We start from the raw sequence: 7,560 nt of genomic DNA on the forward strand, positions 1-7,560 counted from the left end.
AATGAAAATGGTCGTAAAAACTTTTGTTGGCGGAATGAAATGAAATGAATGAAATAGAGTGGAATGAAAATGAAGTGGAGTGGAATGAAAATGTGAAAGAGAATTTTTTTTTTGGAAAATATAGGGTGTCAGAAGATTCTGATTTTCGCCCTATATTTTTTGTATAAGACTACCAATCTGTGATTGGTTTTTAGGCTTATACTTTATTATTTTTATTTATTATTTTTTGTTTTTTAGAACAGAAATGAACAAAGGCTAGGCTGGTGGAGAAGAAGGATTCTTCTTCACCAGCCTTATTGCAGAACTATCTTGGAACATTTTGACAAATTCCTCTTTTGATAGTGGCTTATGATAGACCTTTAATCTGTGGCCATTCACAATAAGATGAGTTTGAAATTCATCAATGGTTTTGATTCTTACCACTCCATTGCTAAAGACTTTGTCAATCTCATATGTCCCAAGCCAATGAGTCTGAAATTTACCTTTGAAGTCTTTAAACTTGGAATCAAATAGCAATGCCGAGTCTCATTGTTGAAACTTTTTCTCTTTGATGTATTTAACATGCCACTTAGCTCTTTGATACTGAACTAGATCAGTCCTTAGGATTGATTCTTGTCTGATATCATCTAGCTCATTCAACTGCTTCATTCTATGCTTTTGGGCTTCTGATAGATCCATTCCCAACTGAACTGCCATCTTAAAAGTTTTGACTTGGAACTCGATGGGGAGCAGGACTTCTTTCCCATAAACTAGTTCATAGGGAGAATGTCCTATTGTATTTCTCCATGTGGTTCTATAGGCCCATAAGGCTTCAGGAAACCTTTCTACCCAATATCTTCTATGTAGATGAACAGTCTTGGTAATGATGCCTTCAAGAACTTCGTTTGTAGACTCCACTTGACCATTTGCTTGTGGATGGTAAGGAGTAGATTTTATGTGCTTGATTTTGTATTCTTCCATCAGCTTATCCACCAGGTTGGATGTGAATTGACTTCTCGGATCTATCACAATTTCTCTTGGAACACCAAAGCGAGTAAAAATATCCTCATAAAGAAAATTAACAACTAAATTTTCAGTAGCAGAAAATAATGCTTTGGCTTCTACCCATTTAGTGACATAATCAGTACATACTTCTTTTGTTTAGATGGTGGATTAATGGGTTCAATGAAATCTAAAGCCCATTTTTCAAAGGGTTCGATGAGTACCTGTGGTTGCAATGGCATTTCATTTGAAAGGGTCGGTTTTCCTACTCTTTGGCAACTGTCACGTGCCTTTTGACATATTCTTTTGCATCTTTGAAGAGGGAAGGCCAATGATATCCTAAAGAGAGGATTTTATAGGTTGTCCTTTTGTCAGCAAAGTGTCTGCTGCATGGTTCATCATGACATGCCTTGAGGATGTCAGGCATTTCATCTTCCCTAACACATCTTCTGATCACAAGATCCGGCCCTGTTTTAAACAATTCGTTAGAAATCCATGAATATTTTGAACTCTCCTGAATAATCTTTCTTCTTTCATTAGGAAATAGGTGTGGAGGTAGTTTCCCTGTAACCAAATAGTTAGCAATATCTACATACCAAGGGGTCTTAGTAGTTACTGCAAATAAATATTCATCCAGAAACTTATCCTCTACAGGAGAATCTTTTTTAGTATTCTGGATCCTAGACAAGTAATTAGCTACTGTATTTTGTTTCCCTGGTCTATCCAACACAATAATATTGAATTCTTGTAAAAGTAAGAGCCACCTTATAACTCTGCCATTAGTAACAGGTTTATTCATTAGATATCTAATCACAGAATGATCAGTATGAATAAAAGTTTCATAGCATGTTATATAATGTCTGAACTTATTGATTGCATGAACAACAGCTAAGAACTCTTTTTCAGTTACAATATAGTTCAACTTAGTTGGAGTCAAATTTTTACTGGTATAGTAAATGGCATAAGGAACTGAATCCTTTTGACCCAACACAGCCCCTAGAGCTGTATCTGAAGCATCTGTAGAAATATGGAAAGGAAGTTTCCAATTTGGTCCTCTCAAGATGGGTGCTTTAGATATTCTTGTTTTCAAAGTTTCAAGTGTTGATTGACAATCAGGATCCCATTTGAATTCACAGTCTTTTGTAAGCAATTTGAAGAGTGGAGATGCTATTTTAGTGAAGTTCTCTATAAATATTCTATAGTACCCAGTGTTGGCATTATGAGACAAGTGTTTTCCTTGATGGCAAATCACACAGATGACAAATTATAGTGCAGCAGGTCAGTAGCAAAGAATTGATGATCATACTACAAAGAATGAAGAAAGAAGAGTATATACGCAGGTTCACTATATACCAAGTAGGGTATACACGCAGGATCACTATATACCAAGTCGCGTATACGCAGGTTCGCTATATACCAAGTAGGGTATACATGCAGGTTCATTATATACCAAGTTGCGTATACACAGGTTCGCTATATACCAAGTAGGGTATACACGTAGTTTCATGCACGGAAAAGCACGTACATGTCGGAAAGCTTATTTTTGGGTCTGTGGTATTTATACCTATGGTTTTGGTCCATGGTAGTTAGTCCTCGGTATTTGAACCTATGGTTTTGGACCATGGTGTCTCGTCAGAAGTGTTGATCCCAAGTATTGGGCCCATGGTATTGAGCAAGGCCTAAGACTATAAAAGGAGAAGAAGATCATTAGGCAAAGGTATCTGAAAAGTCTTGAATATCTAAGGAAGGATGAAATCCAGTATGCAGGTTATGGGTTGATGATGCATTGCTTGATCTGAGCAAAGGAGGGATCTCACTGGTTGATGGAGAACAAGATCTAAGGAGAGATCAGGATCAAATGGTTTGAAATGAACTATCTTTATATGGTTGATTATGCTTATTCTAGATCTGCATACTGACGCAAGTAATGTTCTATAAACGTTATGAGTATGACTGATGTCTGGTACAGCTGCAAAGTTATAAGAAAATATTTTTAGATCTGTACGTAGGTTGGCCTTTGAAAAAGCACGTATGTACGTGGGTTTGATTCATTGTAATAACGTATACATTTTGAAGTTTGATGTTTGAAGTTGAAATTGGGTCTGAGTGATTTTGTAGAGTTCTGTGTATGCTCTGTGTTCTGGTGACTATGTTGTTGACAGGGTTTCAGTGATTCAGAAATTGATGATGCTAGTAGTGATTGTTTTGAGCTTCAATGATAGTTATGGGTCCAGTATGAAAATTGGATGAAACGTGGCCTTTCAGATTATGTGTTGTGCTTCAGGAGTATCCAGTTTGAAAATGTATGAAACATGGTACCTGGAGGAGAAAAGAGTGTAGGTCGGCGCCTACATACTAGTATCTTAGCTAGTACAAGGGCAAAGGGGGTTGGAGCTCCCTTCCAGGAGAATCTGGAGAACGAGAGAAGGTTGTAGCCTTCTGCAGGTTGTAGCCTGCGTGCTAGTAAAGGACTACACCAATACATTGTAAAAGAAGTTTCTTAATAAAGGAAGATAGAAACAAATTGCAACAGGTGGTTTTCACCCACATTGGGTTTCCACCTTATATCATGGTGTTCATGTGTGTTGCTTATGTGTGTTGATCTATCTGTTTTACTGCTGTTATAGACTGTTAATATGGCTAATAATGTTCTGATGCATCCATTGAAGATCACATAACTGAATCATGAGTTTAATGGTTATACGCTAGTTGCAATAGACATAGTCGCGTGTATACACGGGTATACTTAACTGAAGTAGCGTATATGATTCTGAAGTATGAAAATGAAAAAGTTCAATTGATTAGATAATACTGATTCACCCCCCCTCTCAGTATTATTTCCAACAATTGGTATCGGAGCCTGGTCCTTTGGTAGAGGCTTGATCGCTTAAAGGAGATCCGTGGAACAATGGGGAAGAAGCTTAAGAAGAAAGCACATAAGCGGAAGAAGACATCTCATAAGAACTATGACAGTGGGAGAATCGATTGGGGATTAGGCGTAAGAAGCTCTTCAGATTTAGAATCATTTCAAAATGAAGATGAACTATCAGGTATGAATTTGCTATCCTCTGATGTTCCAGCTATCTATCCATTTGGAAAAGATGAAAGTGATAGAGAAACAACTGAATTTGCTCTTATGGGTGAACAAGAAAGATATCAAATAGAGGCAGAAGTTAAAAGTCTGACAAACAAAATTAGAACTCAAGAAGAACTTTTGAACATAAAGGATGGTGCCTTCAAAGAAATTGTTACTAGACTAAAGACTCAACTAGAGTTATTCAAGGACAAATATCAAAAGTTGCAGGATGAAGTAACATCCCTAAGAAATGAAGTCATTGAAAATAACACAACAATCAAGGAGCTCAGAGATCGATCCAGTTATTATGAAAGTCTTGAAGCTACGACCCTCTCGCTAAAGGAAGAACTTGAAGAAACAAAGAAGCAGAATAAAGATCTACTCCAAGCTATTGAAAAATAGGAAAATGAAGTTATCAGCTTAAAATCTTAGCTGGAATGTGCCTTCAGAATTCGTCAAATGCAGTGCAATGTGAATGAAGAACAAGAAAAGGAGATTCTCAAACTAAGGCAACAAATGGAAGAGGAAAGAAATGTTGAAGAAAACATGAAGAAACAATGTCTGGAAAAGGAAGAACAACTTCAAGTTGAGGTAAATATCTTGAGAGGTAAATTAGAAGAAAAGGATAGACTATTACGATTTCAAGATAGTACTAAAGCCTTGGATGATATTCTTAGTAGTCAAAGGTCTCCTGCTATCAAGACTGGTCTTGGTTATCATGAATCTGTTGAAGGTGAATCTAGTTCACAAGTTGAGGCAAGGAACTCTAAAGAGAAATCTGAAATGATCAACAAGGAGATAAGAGAGATGAGAGGTCAACAATCAAGGAAAGAGATTCTTCAAAGAAAATCTTTTACTCCTATCTATGGAAGAAATAGTCGGCCATTTACTCAGATGAATAATATTGAATGTTATGAATGTCATAATCTTGGACATGTTGCAGCTAGATGTAGAAGAAGAATGGTTCAAGATCATCACATAAAAGGATCATCACATACCAGGTACTTTAATGGATATTGTTTTTCTTGCAATATGTTTGGTCACAAAGCTGCTGATTGCTACAGGAGGAATATGAAACATGTAAGATGTTATGCATGTAACAAGCTTGGACATATAGCAAAGGAATGCAGGAACAAAGGACAGAAATCACACCAAAAGGAGAAAACATCATCACACTTGAAGATATGGAAGAAGAAGGAAGTACAGTCAGAAAGATGTGGCACAGCACAATGTACTCAGATACAGCACAACACAGACATAATAGACTCAGAGGGAGTTGAAAGTATAAAACTTCAGTATCTTGAATGTCATACGCAAGTTCCATAAAGGGAAGTCGCGTATATATGCGAGTTAGACACTACAAAGTCGCGTATATGTCAGTCTGAGGAAAAGCAGTGGGGACAGGCTCAGAAAAAGGATCTGATATGATTCAGTCCATTATTTGCTCTATTGGTTAATAGTTACAGTCTGCTGAGGATGTGTGGAAATGTTTTGATACTTGTAAGATGTCTAGAAGTGTTTTGATCCTAACTTTATGATGATGATGTCTTGATGCTTATTGCTGATATATGCATGATCAGATCTAACAGATGGCACAGGTTGAGGGGGAGCATATGCCTTTAATAATTCGTTGTTGGCATTATGGTTAATAGTCCTTGGTAATGATGCTTATATGGCTAAATGATATATCTTGCTATGATGTGGTTATGAGTTGTCCATGATAAAATCTCATATGATTCTCAGATCATATTTGTGGATTGATTCTTAGATGGTGCATATATGATGCTTACATGGTGATCTTCATAAGGATAAGGAGAAGTACAAAGCTTGAATACACATCTTCCTCACTTGATGATGAGTCACTCATACGCTGCTATCGTTATATGCATAAAGATCATACAGTTATAATGCAGGCACTCTTGTGGATAAGGATTGTTGTTGTTGATGATGTCAAGAAGTTTTGTCAAATGAGCTTGAGCTCAAGATACATAGTGCTGATACATGGATGACTACTCAAAGTTGCTTTGTTGGAGACATGATGATGAGTTCTTATCTATATGATGATAGGTTGATACTTACATATGTTGATTGATGCAGATTGGATCATGTAGATCTTGACGTTGATGTAATGGCTATGGTGGTTTCACATATAATGTGAAAAAGGAGGAGTTGACATCTATGTTCAGACATACCTTGTTACAGGACATTTACAGGTCGCTGATATGGAAATGGTTGTACGCGAGTTTCATAAGGACTATCCACATATATATGCTTGTTTATGTGGATACAGTCACGTATATGATAATTTGAAGGAAATCAGTGGGTCAAACTCAGAATGAGAAGATTCTGACATGGGTTTGATAGAGACCATCTGGCACAGGGGGAGCAGATAAACTTCCAATGATGCATTGTTGGCATTATCTTAGAAGCTTTTGGTTCTAGTTCACAATTGTTGTTGGTTTCAGGTGGAACAAAGGCAAAAGGAGAATAGAAGGATCTCTTGGTTGTTGATCTGAATGGTGATTGACAGATGCTGCCGATATCAGTTATTGGTGACTTTCATAAGTCTTGCTCTAGATATTTCGTCTCTATGTCATATATCTCTTTTGTGGTATCTCTTTCATGGTGTCAAGGTCATGTAACGGCCTATATTGGTTTCCCCACTATGCCTGGGATGAAGATATAATGTTTTATCATGTGTAAACTTTTGATGTATCCCCACTTGGTTGGGTGGATGAGTCAATTTTTGTATATCCTCATTTGGTTGAGAGATGGATGTATGTATGAGTCTTTGGTGATAGGAAGGTCATTTATGATAGAGTCATGTTCTTCTTGTAGAACATATTTTTGCAGATCTTGCCTACAGTCAGGGGGAGCATGAATAGCACACTTCAGTAGTCTAGAGACTCAGCATGTACTTAGGGGGAGCATGGAAAGATTGGTACACCTTGGCATATACAAAGGGGGAGCTCATTCAGAAATTTTAGCAGGCACTCAGGGGAGTATGAACAGCGGAATGCTTATCTTGGAAAGAGAATATCTTGGTTCTCCCTTTGCCCTTGATTTCAAAGGGGGAGAGTGATCTGGTGTTGTTGCCATCAAGTCCAAAGGGGGAAATTGTTGGCATTATGATGCATGTGTTGTACTTGATGGCAACCCTCTCATAGAAGAACATCTCACTTAATGAATCATCAGAAGAGATATCAGATGTGATTGAATGCATGGGATGCAGGACTACTCAAAGGAATCAGATGATAGTTCTAAGTGTGACAAGTTAGCTTTTCCATCAAGTCCAAAGGGGGAGATTGTTGGCATTATGAGACAAGTGTTGTCCTTGATGGCAAATCACACACATGACAAATTATAGTGCAGCAGGTCAGTAGCAAAGAATTAATGATCAGACTACAAAGAATGAAGAAAGAAGAGTATATACGCAGGTTCACTATATACCAAGTAGGGTATACACGCAGGATCACTATATAACAAGTTGCGTATATGCAGGT

The sequence above is a fragment of the Pinus tabuliformis genome, chromosome 5_1 (assembly GCF_031772625.1).
Source record: "Pinus tabuliformis cultivar Carrire ecotype Pingquan chromosome 5_1, CPIR1, whole genome shotgun sequence".
In the NCBI taxonomy this organism is placed as follows: Eukaryota; Viridiplantae; Streptophyta; class Pinopsida; order Pinales; family Pinaceae; genus Pinus; species Pinus tabuliformis.